The sequence below is a fragment of the Strix aluco genome, chromosome 15 (assembly GCF_031877795.1).
Source record: "Strix aluco isolate bStrAlu1 chromosome 15, bStrAlu1.hap1, whole genome shotgun sequence".
NCBI lineage: Eukaryota > Metazoa > Chordata > Aves > Strigiformes > Strigidae > Strix > Strix aluco.
Window position 1 is genome coordinate 2120425 of NC_133945.1, and position 16998 is coordinate 2137422.

The following is a 16998-nucleotide window of genomic DNA, read 5'->3' on the forward strand; positions in this document are numbered from 1 at the left end:
AAAGGCAGGCAGAGAATTCCCTGCTAGCACCTTCTCTGTGCCTGGGAAGCAGAAGTGTTCACATTGCTTCGCAGAATCGCTTTTGTGCAGAAAACACTAACACTTGTTCAGAACAAAATAAAGAACAGAGCCCCAGATTTGATGTTGTCCTGGAGAGCTTGCAGAGCACTGGGGAAAGGCAGGCAGAGAATTCCCTGCTAGCACCTTCTCTGTGCCTGCGAAGCAGAAGTGTTCACATTGCTTCGCAGAATCGCTTTTGTGCAGAAAACACTAACACTTGTTCAGAACAAAAGAAAGCACAGAGCCCCAGATTTGCTGTTGTCCTGGAGAGCTTGCAGAGCACTGGGGAAAGGCAGGCAGAGAATTCCCTGCTAGCACCTTCTCTGTGTCTGGGAAGCAGAAGTGTTCACATTGCTTCGCAGAATCGCTTTTGTGCAGAAACAGTAACACTTGTTCAGAACAAAAGAAAGAACAGAGACGCAGATTTGATGTTGTCCTGGAGAGCTTGCAGAGCACTGGGGAAAGGCAGGCAGAGAATTCCCTGCTAGCACCTTCTCTGTGTCTGGGAAGCAGAAGTGTTCACATTGCTTCGCAGAATCGCTTTTGTGCAGAAAACACTAACACTTGTTCAGAACGAAAGAAAGCACAGAGCCCCAGATTTTATGTTGTCCTGGAGAGCTTGCAGAGCACTGGGGAAAGGCAGGCAGAGAATTCCCTGCTAGCACCTTCTCTGTGCCTGGGAAGCAGAAGTGTTCACATTGCTTCGCAGAATCGCTTTTGTGCAGAAAACACTAACACTTGTTCAGAATGAAAGAAAGCACAGAGCCCCAGATTTGCTGTTGCACTGGAGAGCTTGCAGAGCACTGGGGAAAGGCAGGCAGAGAATTCCCTGCTAGCACCTTCTCTGTGTCTGGGAAGCAGAAGTGTTCACATTGCTTCGCAGAATCGCTTTTCTGCAGAAAACACTAACACTTGTTCAGAACAAAAGAAAGCACAGAGCCCCAGATTTGCTGTTGTCCTGGAGAGCTTGCAGAGCACTGGGGAAAGGCAGGCAGAGAATTCCCTGCTAGCACCTTCTCTGTGCCTGCGAAGCAGAAGTGTTCACATTGCTTCGCAGAATCGCTTTTGTGCAGAAAACAGTAACACTTGTTCAGAACAAAATAAAGCACCGAGCCCCAGATTTGAAGTTGCCGTCGAGAGCTTGCAGAGCACTGGGGAAAGGCAGGCAGAGAATTCCCTGCTAGCACCTTCTCTGTGTCTGGGAAGCAGAAGTGTTCACATTGCTTCGCAGAATCGCTTTTCTGCAGAAAACACTAACACTTGTTCAGAACGAAAGAAAGCACAGAGCCCCAGATTTTATGTTGTCCTGGAGAGCTTGCAGAGCACTGGGGAAAGGCAGGCAGAGAATTCCCTGCTAGCACCTTCTCTGTGCCTGCGAAGCAGAAGTGTTCACATTGCTTCGCAGAATCGCTTTTGTGCAGAAAACAGTAACACTTGTTCAGAACAAAAGAAAGAACAGAGCCCCAGATTTGCTGTTGTCCTGGAGAGCTTGCAGAGCACTGGGGAAAGGCAGGCAGAGAAGTCCCTGCTAGCACCTTCTCTGTGCCTGCGAAGCAGAAGTGTTCACATTGCTTCGCAGAATCGCTTTTGTGCAGAAAACACTAACACTTGTTCAGAACAAAATAAAGCACAGAGCCCCAGATTTGATGTTGTCCTGGAGAGCTTGCAGAGCACTGGGGAAAGGCAGGCAGAGAATTCCCTGCTAGCACCTTCTCTGTGCCTGCGAAGCAGAAGTGTTCACATTGCTTCGCAGAATCGCTTTTGTGCAGAAAACAGTAACACTTGTTCAGAACAAAAGAAAGCACAGAGCCCCAGATTTGATGTTGTCCTGGAGAGCTTGCAGAGCACTGGGGAAAGGCAGGCAGAGAATTCCCTGCTAGCACCTTCTCTGTGTCTGGGAAGCAGAAGTGTTCACATTGCTTCGCAGAATCGCTTTTGTGCAGAAAACAGTAACACTTGTTCAGAACAAAAGAAAGAACAGAGCCCCAGATTTGCTGTTGTCCTGGAGAGCTTGCAGAGCACTGGGGAAAGGCAGGCAGAGAATTCCCTGCTAGCAACTTCTCTGTGCCTGGGAAGCAGAAGTGTTCACATTGCTTCGCAGAATCGCTTTTGTGTAGAAAACACTAACACTTGTTCAGAACGAAAGAAAGCACAGAGCCCCAGATTTGCTGTTGTCCTGGAGAGCTTGCAGAGCACTGGGGAAAGGCAGGCAGAGAATTCCCTGCTAGCACCTTCTCTGTGCCTGGGAAGCAGAAGTGTTCCCATTGCTTCGCAGAATCGCTTTTGTGCAAAAAACACTAAAAATTTTCAGAACGAAAGAAAGCACAGAGCCCCACATTTTATGTTGTCCTGGAGAGCTTGCAGAGCACTGGGGAAAGGCAGGCAGAGAATTCCCTGCTAGCACCTTCTCTGTGTCTGGGAAGCAGAAGTGTTCACATTGCTTCGCAAAATCGCTTTTGTGCAGAAAACACTAACACTTGTTCAGAACTTAATAAAGCACAGAGCCCCAGATTTGCTGTTGTCCTGGAGAGCTTGCAGAGCACTGGGGAAAGGCAGGCAGAGAATTCCCTGCTAGCACCTTCTCTGTGTCTGCACAGCAGAAGTGTTCACATTGCTTCGCAGAATCGCTTTCCTGTAGAAAACAATAACACTTGTTCAGAACAAAATAAAGCACAGAGCCCCAGATTTTATGTTGTCCTGGAGAGCTTGCAGAGCACTGGGGAAAGTCAGGCAGAGAATTCCCTGCTAGCACGTTCTCTGTGCCTGGGAAGCAGAAGTGTTCACATTGCTTCGCAGAATCGCTTTTGTGAATAAAACACAAACACTTGTTCAGAACAAAATAAAGCACCGAGCCCCAGATTTGCTGTTGTCCTGGAGAGCTTGCAGAGCACTGGGGAAAGGCAGGCAGAGAATTCCCTGCTAGCACCTTCTCTGTGCCTGGGAAGCAGAAGTGTTCACATTGCTTCGCAGAATCGCTTTTGTGCAGAAAACAGTAACACTTGTTCAGAATGAAAGAAAGCACAGAGCCCCAGATTTGATGTTGTCCTGGAGAGCTTGCAGAGCACTGGGGACAGGCAGGCAGAGAATTCCCTGCTAGCACCTTCTCTGTGCCTGGGAAGCAGAAGTGTTCACATTGCTTCGCAGAATCGCTTTTCTGTAGAAAACACTAACACTTCTTCAGAACAAAATAAAGCACCGAGCCCCAGATTTGCTGTTGTCCTGGAGAGCTTGCAGAGCACTGGGGAAAGGCAGGCAGAGAATTCCCTGCTAGCACCTTCTCTGTGCCTGGGAAGCAGAAGTGTTCCCATTGCTTCGCAGAATCGCTTTTGTGCAAAAAACACTAAAAATTTTCAGAACGAAAGAAAGCACAGAGCCCCACATTTTATGTTGTCCTGGAGAGCTTGCAGAGCACTGGGGAAAGGCAGGCAGAGAATTCCCTGCTAGCACGTTCTCTGTGCCTGGGAAGCAGAAGTGTTCACATTGCTTTGCAGAATCGCTTTTGTGCAGAAAACAGTAACACTTGTTCAGAACAAAAGAAAGAACAGAGCCCCAGATTTGCTGTTGTCCTGGAGAGCTTGCAGAGCAGTGGGGAAAGGCAGGCAGAGAATTCCCTGCTAGCACCTTCTCTGTGCCTGGGAAGCAGAAGTGTTCACATTGCTTCGCAGAATCGCTTTTCTGCAGAAAACACTAACACTTGTTCAGAACGAAAGAAAGCACAGAGCCCCAGATTTTATGTTGTCCTGGAGAGCTTGCAGAGCACTGGGGAAAGGCAGGCAGAGAATTCCCTGCTAGCACCTTCTCTGGGCCTGGGAAGCAGAAGTGTTCACATTGCTTCGCAGAATCGCTTTTGTGCAGAAAACCCTAACACTTGTTCAGAACAAAATAAAGCACAGAGCCCCAGATTCTATGTTGTCCTGGAGAGCTTGCAGAGCACTGGGGAAAGGCAGGCAGAGAATTCCCTGCTAGCACCTTCTCTGTGCCTGGGAAGCAGAAGTGTTCACATTGCTTCGCAGAATCGCTTTTGTGCAGAAAACACTAACACTTGTTCAGAACAAAAGAAAGCACAGAGCCCCAGATTTGCTGTTGTCCTGGAGAGCTTGCAGAGCACTGGGGAAAGGCAGGCAGAGAATTCCCTGCTAGCACCTTCTCTGTGCCTGGGAAGCAGAAGTGTTCACATTGCTTCGCAGAATCGCTTTTGTGCAGAAACAGTAACACTTGTTCAGAACAAAAGAAAGAACAGAGACGCAGATTTGATGTTGTCCTGGAGAGCTTGCAGAGCACTGGGGAAAGGCAGGCAGAGAATTCCCTGCTAGCAACTTCTCTGTGTCTGGGAAGCAGAAGTGTTCACATTGCTTCGCAGAATCGCTTTTCTGCAGAAAACACTAACACTTGTTCAGAACGAAAGAAAGCACAGAGCCCCAGATTTTATGTTGTCCTGGAGAGCTTGCAGAGCACTGGGGAAAGGCAGGCAGACAATTCCCTGCTAGCACCTTCTCTGTGCCTGGGAAGCAGAAGTGTTCACATTGCTTCGCAGAATCGCTTTTGTGCAGAAAACACTAACACTTGTTCAGAATGAAAGAAAGCACAGAGCCCCAGATTTGCTGTTGCCCTGGAGAGCTTGCAGAGCACTGGGGAAAGGCAGGCAGAGAATTCCCTGCTAGCACCTTCTCTGTGCCTGCGAAGCAGAAGTGTTCACATTGCTTCGCAGAATCGCTTTTCTGCAGAAAACACTAACACTTCTTCAGAACGAAAGAAAGCACAGAGCCCCAGATTTTATGTTGTCCTGGAGAGCTTGCAGAGCACTGGGGAAAGTCAGGCAGAGAATTCCCTGCTAGCACGTTCTCTGTGCCTGGGAAGCAGAAGTGTTCACATTGCTTCGCAGAATCGCTTTTGTGAATAAAACACAAACACTTGTTCAGAACAAAATAAAGCACCGAGCCCCAGATTTGCTGTTGTCCTGGAGAGCTTGCAGAGCACTGGGGAAAGGCAGGCAGAGAATTCCCTGCTAGCACCTTCTCTGTGCCTGGGAAGCAGAAGTGTTCACATTGCTTCGCAAAATCGCTTTTGTGCAGAAAACACTAACACTTGTTCAGAACTTAATAAAGCACAGAGCCCCAGATTTGCTGTTGTCCTGGAGAGCTTGCAGAGCACTGGGGAAAGGCAGGCAGAGAATTCCCTGCTAGCACCTTCTCTGTGTCTGCACAGCAGAAGTGTTCACATTGCTTCGCAGAATCGCTTTCCTGTAGAAAACAATAACACTTGTTCAGAACAAAATAAAGCACAGAGCCCCAGATTTTATGTTGTCCTGGAGAGCTTGCAGAGCACTGGGGAAAGTCAGGCAGAGAATTCCCTGCTAGCACGTTCTCTGTGCCTGGGAAGCAGAAGTGTTCACATTGCTTCGCAGAATCGCTTTTGTGAATAAAACACAAACACTTGTTCAGAACAAAATAAAGCACCGAGCCCCAGATTTGCTGTTGTCCTGGAGAGCTTGCAGAGCACTGGGGAAAGGCAGGCAGAGAATTCCCTGCTAGCACCTTCTCTGTGCCTGGGAAGCAGAAGTGTTCACATTGCTTCGCAGAATCGCTTTTGTGCAGAAAACAGTAACACTTGTTCAGAATGAAAGAAAGCACAGAGCCCCAGATTTGATGTTGTCCTGGAGAGCTTGCAGAGCACTGGGGACAGGCAGGCAGAGAATTCCCTGCTAGCACCTTCTCTGTGCCTGGGAAGCAGAAGTGTTCACATTGCTTCGCAGAATCGCTTTTCTGTAGAAAACACTAACACTTCTTCAGAACAAAATAAAGCACCGAGCCCCAGATTTGCTGTTGTCCTGGAGAGCTTGCAGAGCACTGGGGAAAGGCAGGCAGAGAATTCCCTGCTAGCACCTTCTCTGTGCCTGGGAAGCAGAAGTGTTCCCATTGCTTCGCAGAATCGCTTTTGTGCAAAAAACACTAAAAATTTTCAGAACGAAAGAAAGCACAGAGCCCCACATTTTATGTTGTCCTGGAGAGCTTGCAGAGCACTGGGGAAAGGCAGGCAGAGAATTCCCTGCTAGCACCTTCTCTGGGCCTGGGAAGCAGAAGTGTTCACATTGCTTCGCAGAATCGCTTTTGTGCAGAAAACAGTAACACTTGTTCAGAACAAAAGAAAGAACAGAGCCCCAGATTTGCTGTTGTCCTGGAGAGCTTGCAGAGCAGTGGGGAAAGGCAGCCAGAGAATTCCCTGCTAGCACCTTCTCTGTGCCTGGGAAGCAGAAGTGTTCACATTGCTTCGCAGAATCGCTTTTCTGCAGAAAACACTAACACTTGTTCAGAACGAAAGAAAGCACAGAGCCCCAGATTTTATGTTGTCCTGGAGAGCTTGCAGAGCACTGGGGAAAGGCAGGCAGAGAATTCCCTGCTAGCACCTTCTCTGGGCCTGGGAAGCAGAAGTGTTCACATTGCTTCGCAGAATCGCTTTTGTGCAGAAAACCCTAACACTTGTTCAGAACAAAAGAAAGCACAGAGCCCCAGATTTTCTGTTGCCCTGGAGAGCATGCAGAGCACTGGGGAAAGGCAGGCAGGGAATTCCCTGCTAGCACCTTCTCTGTGCCTGGGAAGCAGAAGTGTTCACATTGCTTTGCAGAATCGCTTTTGTGGAGAAAACACTAACACCTGTTCAGAACGAAAGAAAGCACAGAGCCCCAGATTTTCTGTTCTCCTGGAGAGCTTGCAGAGCACTGGGGAAAGGCAGGCAGAGAATTCCCTGCTAGCACCTTCTCTGTGCCTGGGAAGCAGAAGTGTTCACATTGCTTCGCAGAATCGCTTTTGTGCAGAAAACAGTAACACTTGTTCAGAACAAAAGAAAGCACAGAGCCCCAGATTTGCTGTTGTCCTGGAGAGCTTGCAGAGCACTGGGGAAAGGCAGGCAGAGAATTCCCTGCTAGCACCTTCTCTGTGCCTGGGAAGCAGAAGTGTTCACATTGCTTCGCAGAATCGCTTTTGTGCAGAAAACACTAACACTTGTTCAGAACAAAATAAAGCACAGAGCCCCAGATTCTATGTTGTCCTGGAGAGCTTGCAGAGCACTGGGGAAAGGCAGGCAGAGAATTCCCTGCTAGCACCTTCTCTGTGCCTGGGAAGCAGAAGTGTTCACATTGCTTCGCAGAATCGCTTTTGTGCAGAAAACACTAACACTTGTTCAGAACAAAAGAAAGCACAGAGCCCCAGATTTGCTGTTGTCCTGGAGAGCTTGCAGAGCACTGGGGAAAGGCAGGCAGAGAATTCCCTGCTAGCACCTTCTCTGTGCCTGGGAAGCAGAAGTGTTCACATTGCTTCGCAGAATCGCTTTTGTGCAGAAACAGTAACACTTGTTCAGAACAAAAGAAAGAACAGAGACGCAGATTTGATGTTGTCCTGGAGAGCTTGCAGAGCACTGGGGAAAGGCAGGCAGAGAATTCCCTGCTAGCACCTTCTCTGTGCCTGGGAAGCAGAAGTGTTCCCATTGCTTCGCAGAATCGCTTTTGTGCAAAAAACACTAAAAATTTTCAGAACGAAAGAAAGCACAGAGCCCCACATTTTATGTTGTCCTGGAGAGCTTGCAGAGCACTGGGGAAAGGCAGGCAGAGAATTCCCTGCTAGCACCTTCTCTGTGTCTGGGAAGCAGAAGTGTTCACATTGCTTCGCAAAATCGCTTTTGTGCAGAAAACACTAACACTTGTTCAGAACTTAATAAAGCACAGAGCCCCAGATTTGCTGTTGTCCTGGAGAGCTTGCAGAGCACTGGGGAAAGGCAGGCAGAGAATTCCCTGCTAGCACCTTCTCTGTGTCTGCACAGCAGAAGTGTTCACATTGCTTCGCAGAATCGCTTTTGTGAATAAAACACAAACACTTGTTCAGAACAAAATAAAGCACCGAGCCCCAGATTTGCTGTTGTCCTGGAGAGCTTGCAGAGCACTGGGGAAAGGCAGGCAGAGAATTCCCTGCTAGCACCTTCTCTGTGCCTGGGAAGCAGAAGTGTTCACATTGCTTCGCAGAATCGCTTTTGTGCAGAAAACAGTAACACTTGTTCAGAATGAAAGAAAGCACAGAGCCCCAGATTTGATGTTGTCCTGGAGAGCTTGCAGAGCACTGGGGACAGGCAGGCAGAGAATTCCCTGCTAGCACCTTCTCTGTGCCTGGGAAGCAGAAGTGTTCACATTGCTTCGCAGAATCGCTTTTCTGTAGAAAACACTAACACTTCTTCAGAACAAAATAAAGCACCGAGCCCCAGATTTGCTGTTGTCCTGGAGAGCTTGCAGAGCACTGGGGAAAGGCAGGCAGAGAATTCCCTGCTAGCACCTTCTCTGTGCCTGGGAAGCAGAAGTGTTCCCATTGCTTCGCAGAATCGCTTTTGTGCAAAAAACACTAAAAATTTTCAGAACGAAAGAAAGCACAGAGCCCCACATTTTATGTTGTCCTGGAGAGCTTGCAGAGCACTGGGGAAAGGCAGGCAGAGAATTCCCTGCTAGCACCTTCTCTGGGCCTGGGAAGCAGAAGTGTTCACATTGCTTCGCAGAATCGCTTTTGTGCAGAAAACAGTAACACTTGTTCAGAACAAAAGAAAGAACAGAGCCCCAGATTTGCTGTTGTCCTGGAGAGCTTGCAGAGCACTGGGGAAAGGCAGGCAGAGAATTCCCTGCTAGTACCTTCTCTGTGCCTGGGAAGCAGAAGTGTTCACATTGCTTCGCAGAATCGCTTTTCTGCAGAAAACACTAACACTTGTTCAGAACGAAAGAAAGCACAGAGCCCCAGATTTTATGTTGTCCTGGAGAGCTTGCAGAGCACTGGGGAAAGGCAGGCAGAGAATTCCCTGCTAGCACCTTCTCTGTGCCTGGGAAGCAGAAGTGTTCACATTGCTTCGCAGAATCGCTTTTGTGCAGAAAACCCTAACACTTGTTCAGAACAAAAGAAAGCACAGAGCCCCAGATTCTATGTTGTCCTGGAGAGCTTGCAGAGCACTGGGGAAAGGCAGGCAGAGAATTCCCTGCTAGCACCTTCTCTGTGCCTGGGAAGCAGAAGTGTTCACATTGCTTCGCAGAATCGCTTTTGTGCAGAAAACACTAACACTTGTTCAGAACAAAAGAAAGCACAGAGCCCCAGATTTGCTGTTGTCCTGGAGAGCTTGCAGAGCACTGGGGAAAGGCAGGCAGAGAATTCCCTGCTAGCACCTTCTCTGTGCCTGGGAAGCAGAAGTGTTCACATTGCTTCGCAGAATCGCTTTTGTGCAGAAACAGTAACACTTGTTCAGAACAAAAGAAATAACAGAGACGCAGATTTGATGTTGTCCTGGAGAGCTTGCAGAGCACTGGGGAAAGGCAGGCAGAGAATTCCCTGCTAGCAACTTCTCTGTGTCTGGGAAGCAGAAGTGTTCACATTGCTTCGCAGAATCGCTTTTCTGCAGAAAACACTAACACTTGTTCAGAACGAAAGAAAGCACAGAGCCCCAGATTTTATGTTGTCCTGGAGAGCTTGCAGAGCACTGGGGAAAGGCAGGCAGACAATTCCCTGCTAGCACCTTCTCTGTGCCTGGGAAGCAGAAGTGTTCACATTGCTTCGCAGAATCGCTTTTGTGCAGAAAACACTAACACTTGTTCAGAATGAAAGAAAGCACAGAGCCCCAGATTTGCTGTTGCCCTGGAGAGCTTGCAGAGCACTGGGGAAAGGCAGGCAGAGAATTCCCTGCTAGCACCTTCTCTGTGCCTGCGAAGCAGAAGTGTTCACATTGCTTCGCAGAATCGCTTTTCTGCAGAAAACACTAACACTTCTTCAGAACGAAAGAAAGCACAGAGCCCCAGATTTTATGTTGTCCTGGAGAGCTTGCAGAGCACTGGGGAAAGTCAGGCAGAGAATTCCCTGCTAGCACGTTCTCTGTGCCTGGGAAGCAGAAGTGTTCACATTGCTTCGCAGAATCGCTTTTGTGAATAAAACACAAACACTTGTTCAGAACAAAATAAAGTACCGAGCCCCAGATTTGCTGTTGTCCTGGAGAGCTTGCAGAGCACTGGGGAAAGGCAGGCAGAGAATTCCCTGCTAGCACCTTCTCTGTGCCTGGGAAGCAGAAGTGTTCACATTGCTTCGCAAAATCGCTTTTGTGCAGAAAACACTAACACTTGTTCAGAACTTAATAAAGCACAGAGCCCCAGATTTGCTGTTGTCCTGGAGAGCTTGCAGAGCACTGGGGAAAGGCAGGCAGAGAATTCCCTGCTAGCACCTTCTCTGTGTCTGCACAGCAGAAGTGTTCACATTGCTTCGCAGAATCGCTTTCCTGTAGAAAACAATAACACTTGTTCAGAACAAAATAAAGCACAGAGCCCCAGATTTTATGTTGTCCTGGAGAGCTTGCAGAGCACTGGGGAAAGTCAGGCAGAGAATTCCCTGCTAGCACGTTCTCTGTGCCTGGGAAGCAGAAGTGTTCACATTGCTTCGCAGAATCGCTTTTGTGAATAAAACACAAACACTTGTTCAGAACAAAATAAAGCACCGAGCCCCAGATTTGCTGTTGTCCTGGAGAGCTTGCAGAGCACTGGGGAAAGGCAGGCAGAGAATTCCCTGCTAGCACCTTCTCTGTGCCTGGGAAGCAGAAGTGTTCACATTGCTTCGCAGAATCGCTTTTGTGCAGAAAACAGTAACACTTGTTCAGAATGAAAGAAAGCACAGAGCCCCAGATTTGATGTTGTCCTGGAGAGCTTGCAGAGCACTGGGGAAAGGCAGGCAGAGAATTCCCTGCTAGCACCTTCTCTGGGCCTGGGAAGCAGAAGTGTTCACATTGCTTCGCATAATCGCTTTTCTGCAGAAAACACTAACACTTGTTCAGAACGAAAGAAAGCACAGAGCCCCAGATTTTATGTTGTCCTGGAGAGCTTGCAGAGCACTGGGGAAAGGCAGGCAGAGAATTCCCTGCTAGCACCTTCTCTGGGCCTGGGAAGCAGAAGTGTTCACATTGCTTCGCAGAATCGCTTTTGTGCAGAAAACCCTAACACTTGTTCAGAACAAAAGAAAGCACAGAGCCCCAGATTTTCTGTTGCCCTGGAGAGCATGCAGAGCACTGGGGAAAGGCAGGCAGGGAATTCCCTGCTAGCACCTTCTCTGTGCCTGGGAAGCAGAAGTGTTCACATTGCTTCGCAGAATCGCTTTTGTGCAGAAACAGTAACACTTGTTCAGAACAAAAGAAAGAACAGAGACGCAGATTTGATGTTGTCCTGGAGAGCTTGCAGAGCACTGGGGAAAGGCAGGCAGAGAATTCCCTGCTAGCACCTTCTCTGTGCCTGGGAAGCAGAAGTGTTCCCATTGCTTCGCAGAATCGCTTTTGTGCAAAAAACACTAAAAATTTTCAGAACGAAAGAAAGCACAGAGCCCCACATTTTATGTTGTCCTGGAGAGCTTGCAGAGCACTGGGGAAAGGCAGGCAGAGAATTCCCTGCTAGCACCTTCTCTGTGTCTGGGAAGCAGAAGTGTTCACATTGCTTCGCAAAATCGCTTTTGTGCAGAAAACACTAACACTTGTTCAGAACTTAATAAAGCACAGAGCCCCAGATTTGCTGTTGTCCTGGAGAGCTTGCAGAGCACTGGGGAAAGGCAGGCAGAGAATTCCCTGCTAGCACCTTCTCTGTGTCTGCACAGCAGAAGTGTTCACATTGCTTCGCAGAATCGCTTTTGTGAATAAAACACAAACACTTGTTCAGAACAAAATAAAGCACCGAGCCCCAGATTTGCTGTTGTCCTGGAGAGCTTGCAGAGCACTGGGGAAAGGCAGGCAGAGAATTCCCTGCTAGCACCTTCTCTGTGCCTGGGAAGCAGAAGTGTTCACATTGCTTCGCAGAATCGCTTTTGTGCAGAAAACAGTAACACTTGTTCAGAATGAAAGAAAGCACAGAGCCCCAGATTTGATGTTGTCCTGGAGAGCTTGCAGAGCACTGGGGACAGGCAGGCAGAGAATTCCCTGCTAGCACCTTCTCTGTGCCTGGGAAGCAGAAGTGTTCACATTGCTTCGCAGAATCGCTTTTCTGTAGAAAACACTAACACTTCTTCAGAACAAAATAAAGCACCGAGCCCCAGATTTGCTGTTGTCCTGGAGAGCTTGCAGAGCACTGGGGAAAGGCAGGCAGAGAATTCCCTGCTAGCACCTTCTCTGTGCCTGGGAAGCAGAAGTGTTCCCATTGCTTCGCAGAATCGCTTTTGTGCAAAAAACACTAAAAATTTTCAGAACGAAAGAAAGCACAGAGCCCCACATTTTATGTTGTCCTGGAGAGCTTGCAGAGCACTGGGGAAAGGCAGGCAGAGAATTCCCTGCTAGCACCTTCTCTGGGCCTGGGAAGCAGAAGTGTTCACATTGCTTCGCAGAATCGCTTTTGTGCAGAAAACAGTAACACTTGTTCAGAACAAAAGAAAGAACAGAGCCCCAGATTTGCTGTTGTCCTGGAGAGCTTGCAGAGCACTGGGGAAAGGCAGGCAGAGAATTCCCTGCTAGCACCTTCTCTGTGCCTGGGAAGCAGAAGTGTTCACATTGCTTCGCAGAATCGCTTTTCTGCAGAAAACACTAACACTTGTTCAGAACGAAAGAAAGCACAGAGCCCCAGATTTTATGTTGTCCTGGAGAGCTTGCAGAGCACTGGGGAAAGGCAGGCAGAGAATTCCCTGCTAGCACCTTCTCTGTGCCTGGGAAGCAGAAGTGTTCACATTGCTTCGCAGAATCGCTTTTGTGCAGAAAACCCTAACACTTGTTCAGAACAAAAGAAAGCACAGAGCCCCAGATTCTATGTTGTCCTGGAGAGCTTGCAGAGCACTGGGGAAAGGCAGGCAGAGAATTCCCTGCTAGCACCTTCTCTGTGCCTGGGAAGCAGAAGTGTTCACATTGCTTCGCAGAATCGCTTTTGTGCAGAAAACACTAACACTTGTTCAGAACAAAAGAAAGCACAGAGCCCCAGATTTGCTGTTGTCCTGGAGAGCTTGCAGAGCACTGGGGAAAGGCAGGCAGAGAATTCCCTGCTAGCACCTTCTCTGTGCCTGGGAAGCAGAAGTGTTCACATTGCTTCGCAGAATCGCTTTTGTGCAGAAACAGTAACACTTGTTCAGAACAAAAGAAATAACAGAGACGCAGATTTGATGTTGTCCTGGAGAGCTTGCAGAGCACTGGGGAAAGGCAGGCAGAGAATTCCCTGCTAGCAACTTCTCTGTGTCTGGGAAGCAGAAGTGTTCACATTGCTTCGCAGAATCGCTTTTCTGCAGAAAACACTAACACTTGTTCAGAACGAAAGAAAGCACAGAGCCCCAGATTTTATGTTGTCCTGGAGAGCTTGCAGAGCACTGGGGAAAGGCAGGCAGACAATTCCCTGCTAGCACCTTCTCTGTGCCTGGGAAGCAGAAGTGTTCACATTGCTTCGCAGAATCGCTTTTGTGCAGAAAACACTAACACTTGTTCAGAATGAAAGAAAGCACAGAGCCCCAGATTTGCTGTTGCCCTGGAGAGCTTGCAGAGCACTGGGGAAAGGCAGGCAGAGAATTCCCTGCTAGCACCTTCTCTGTGCCTGCGAAGCAGAAGTGTTCACATTGCTTCGCAGAATCGCTTTTCTGCAGAAAACACTAACACTTCTTCAGAACGAAAGAAAGCACAGAGCCCCAGATTTTATGTTGTCCTGGAGAGCTTGCAGAGCACTGGGGAAAGTCAGGCAGAGAATTCCCTGCTAGCACGTTCTCTGTGCCTGGGAAGCAGAAGTGTTCACATTGCTTCGCAGAATCGCTTTTGTGAATAAAACACAAACACTTGTTCAGAACAAAATAAAGTACCGAGCCCCAGATTTGCTGTTGTCCTGGAGAGCTTGCAGAGCACTGGGGAAAGGCAGGCAGAGAATTCCCTGCTAGCACCTTCTCTGTGCCTGGGAAGCAGAAGTGTTCACATTGCTTCGCAAAATCGCTTTTGTGCAGAAAACACTAACACTTGTTCAGAACTTAATAAAGCACAGAGCCCCAGATTTGCTGTTGTCCTGGAGAGCTTGCAGAGCACTGGGGAAAGGCAGGCAGAGAATTCCCTGCTAGCACCTTCTCTGTGTCTGCACAGCAGAAGTGTTCACATTGCTTCGCAGAATCGCTTTCCTGTAGAAAACAATAACACTTGTTCAGAACAAAATAAAGCACAGAGCCCCAGATTTTATGTTGTCCTGGAGAGCTTGCAGAGCACTGGGGAAAGGCAGGCAGAGAATTCCCTGCTAGCACGTTCTCTGTGCCTGGGAAGCAGAAGTGTTCACATTGCTTCGCAGAATCGCTTTTGTGAATAAAACACAAACACTTGTTCAGAACAAAATAAAGCACCGAGCCCCAGATTTGCTGTTGTCCTGGAGAGCTTGCAGAGCACTGGGGAAAGGCAGGCAGAGAATTCCCTGCTAGCACCTTCTCTGTGCCTGGGAAGCAGAAGTGTTCACATTGCTTCGCAGAATCGCTTTTGTGCAGAAAACAGTAACACTTGTTCAGAATGAAAGAAAGCACAGAGCCCCAGATTTGATGTTGTCCTGGAGAGCTTGCAGAGCACTGGGGACAGGCAGGCAGAGAATTCCCTGCTAGCACCTTCTCTGTGCCTGGGAAGCAGAAGTGTTCACATTGCTTCGCAGAATCGCTTTTCTGTAGAAAACACTAACACTTCTTCAGAACAAAATAAAGCACCGAGCCCCAGATTTGCTGTTGTCCTGGAGAGCTTGCAGAGCACTGGGGAAAGGCAGGCAGAGAATTCCCTGCTAGCACCTTCTCTGTGCCTGGGAAGCAGAAGTGTTCCCATTGCTTCGCAGAATCGCTTTTGTGCAAAAAACACTAAAAATTTTCAGAACGAAAGAAAGCACAGAGCCCCACATTTTATGTTGTCCTGGAGAGCTTGCAGAGCACTGGGGAAAGGCAGGCAGAGAATTCCCTGCTAGCACCTTCTCTGGGCCTGGGAAGCAGAAGTGTTCACATTGCTTCGCATAATCGCTTTTCTGCAGAAAACACTAACACTTGTTCAGAACGAAAGAAAGCACAGAGCCCCAGATTTTATGTTGTCCTGGAGAGCTTGCAGAGCACTGGGGAAAGGCAGGCAGAGAATTCCCTGCTAGCACCTTCTCTGGGCCTGGGAAGCAGAAGTGTTCACATTGCTTCGCAGAATCGCTTTTGTGCAGAAAACCCTAACACTTGTTCAGAACAAAAGAAAGCACAGAGCCCCAGATTTTCTGTTGCCCTGGAGAGCATGCAGAGCACTGGGGAAAGGCAGGCAGGGAATTCCCTGCTAGCACCTTCTCTGTGCCTGGGAAGCAGAAGTGTTCACATTGCTTTGCAGAATCGCTTTTGTGGAGAAAACACTAACACCTGTTCAGAACGAAAGAAAGCACAGAGCCCCAGATTTTCTGTTCTCCTGGAGAGCTTGCAGAGCACTGGGGAAAGGCAGGCAGAGAATTCCCTGCTAGCACCTTCTCTGTGCCTGGGAAGCAGAAGTGTTCACATTGCTTCGCAGAATCGCTTTTGTGCAGAAAACAGTAACACTTGTTCAGAACAAAAGAAAGCACAGAGCCCCAGATTTGCTGTTGTCCTGGAGAGCTTGCAGAGCACTGGGGAAAGACAGGCAGAGAATTCCCTGCTAGCACCTTCTCTGTGCCTGGGAAGCAGAAGTGTTCACATTGCTTCGCAGAATCGCTTTTGTGCAGAAAACACTAACACTTGTTCAGAACAAAATAAAGCACAGAGCCCCAGATTCTATGTTGTCCTGGAGAGCTTGCAGAGCACTGGGGAAAGGCAGGCAGAGAATTCCCTGCTAGCACCTTCTCTGTGCCTGGGAAGCAGAAGTGTTCACATTGCTTCGCAGAATCGCTTTTGTGCAGAAAACACTAACACTTGTTCAGAACAAAAGAAAGCACAGAGCCCCAGATTTGCTGTTGTCCTGGAGAGCTTGCAGAGCACTGGGGAAAGGCAGGCAGAGAATTCCCTGCTAGCACCTTCTCTGTGCCTGGGAAGCAGAAGTGTTCACATTGCTTCGCAGAATCGCTTTTGTGCAGAAACAGTAACACTTGTTCAGAACAAAAGAAAGAACAGAGACGCAGATTTGATGTTGTCCTGGAGAGCTTGCAGAGCACTGGGGAAAGGCAGGCAGAGAATTCCCTGCTAGCAACTTCTCTGTGTCTGGGAAGCAGAAGTGTTCACATTGCTTCGCAGAATCGCTTTTCTGCAGAAAACACTAACACTTGTTCAGAACGAAAGAAAGCACAGAGCCCCAGATTTTATGTTGTCCTGGAGAGCTTGCAGAGCACTGGGGAAAGGCAGGCAGACAATTCCCTGCTAGCACCTTCTCTGTGCCTGGGAAGCAGAAGTGTTCACATTGCTTCGCAGAATCGCTTTTGTGCAGAAAACACTAACACTTGTTCAGAATGAAAGAAAGCACAGAGCCCCAGATTTGCTGTTGCCCTGGAGAGCTTGCAGAGCACTGGGGAAAGGCAGGCAGAGAATTCCCTGCTAGCACCTTCTCTGTGCCTGCGAAGCAGAAGTGTTCACATTGCTTCGCAGAATCGCTTTTCTGCAGAAAACACTAACACTTCTTCAGAACGAAAGAAAGCACAGAGCCCCAGATTTTATGTTGTCCTGGAGAGCTTGCAGAGCACTGGGGAAAGGCAGGCAGAGAATTCCCTGCTAGCACCTTCTCTGTGCCTGGGAAGCAGAAGTGTTCACATTGCTTCGCAGAATCGCTTTTGTGCAGAAAACACTAACACTTGTTCAGAATGAAAGAAAGCACAGAGCCCCAGATTTGCTGTTGCCCTGGAGAGCTTGCAGAGCACTGGGGAAAGGCAGGCAGAGAATTCCCTGCTAGCACCTTCTCTGTGTCTGGGAAGCAGAAGTGTTCACATTGCTTCGCAGAATCGCTTTTCTGCAGAAAACACTAACACTTGTTCAGAACGAAAGAAAGCACAGAGCCCCA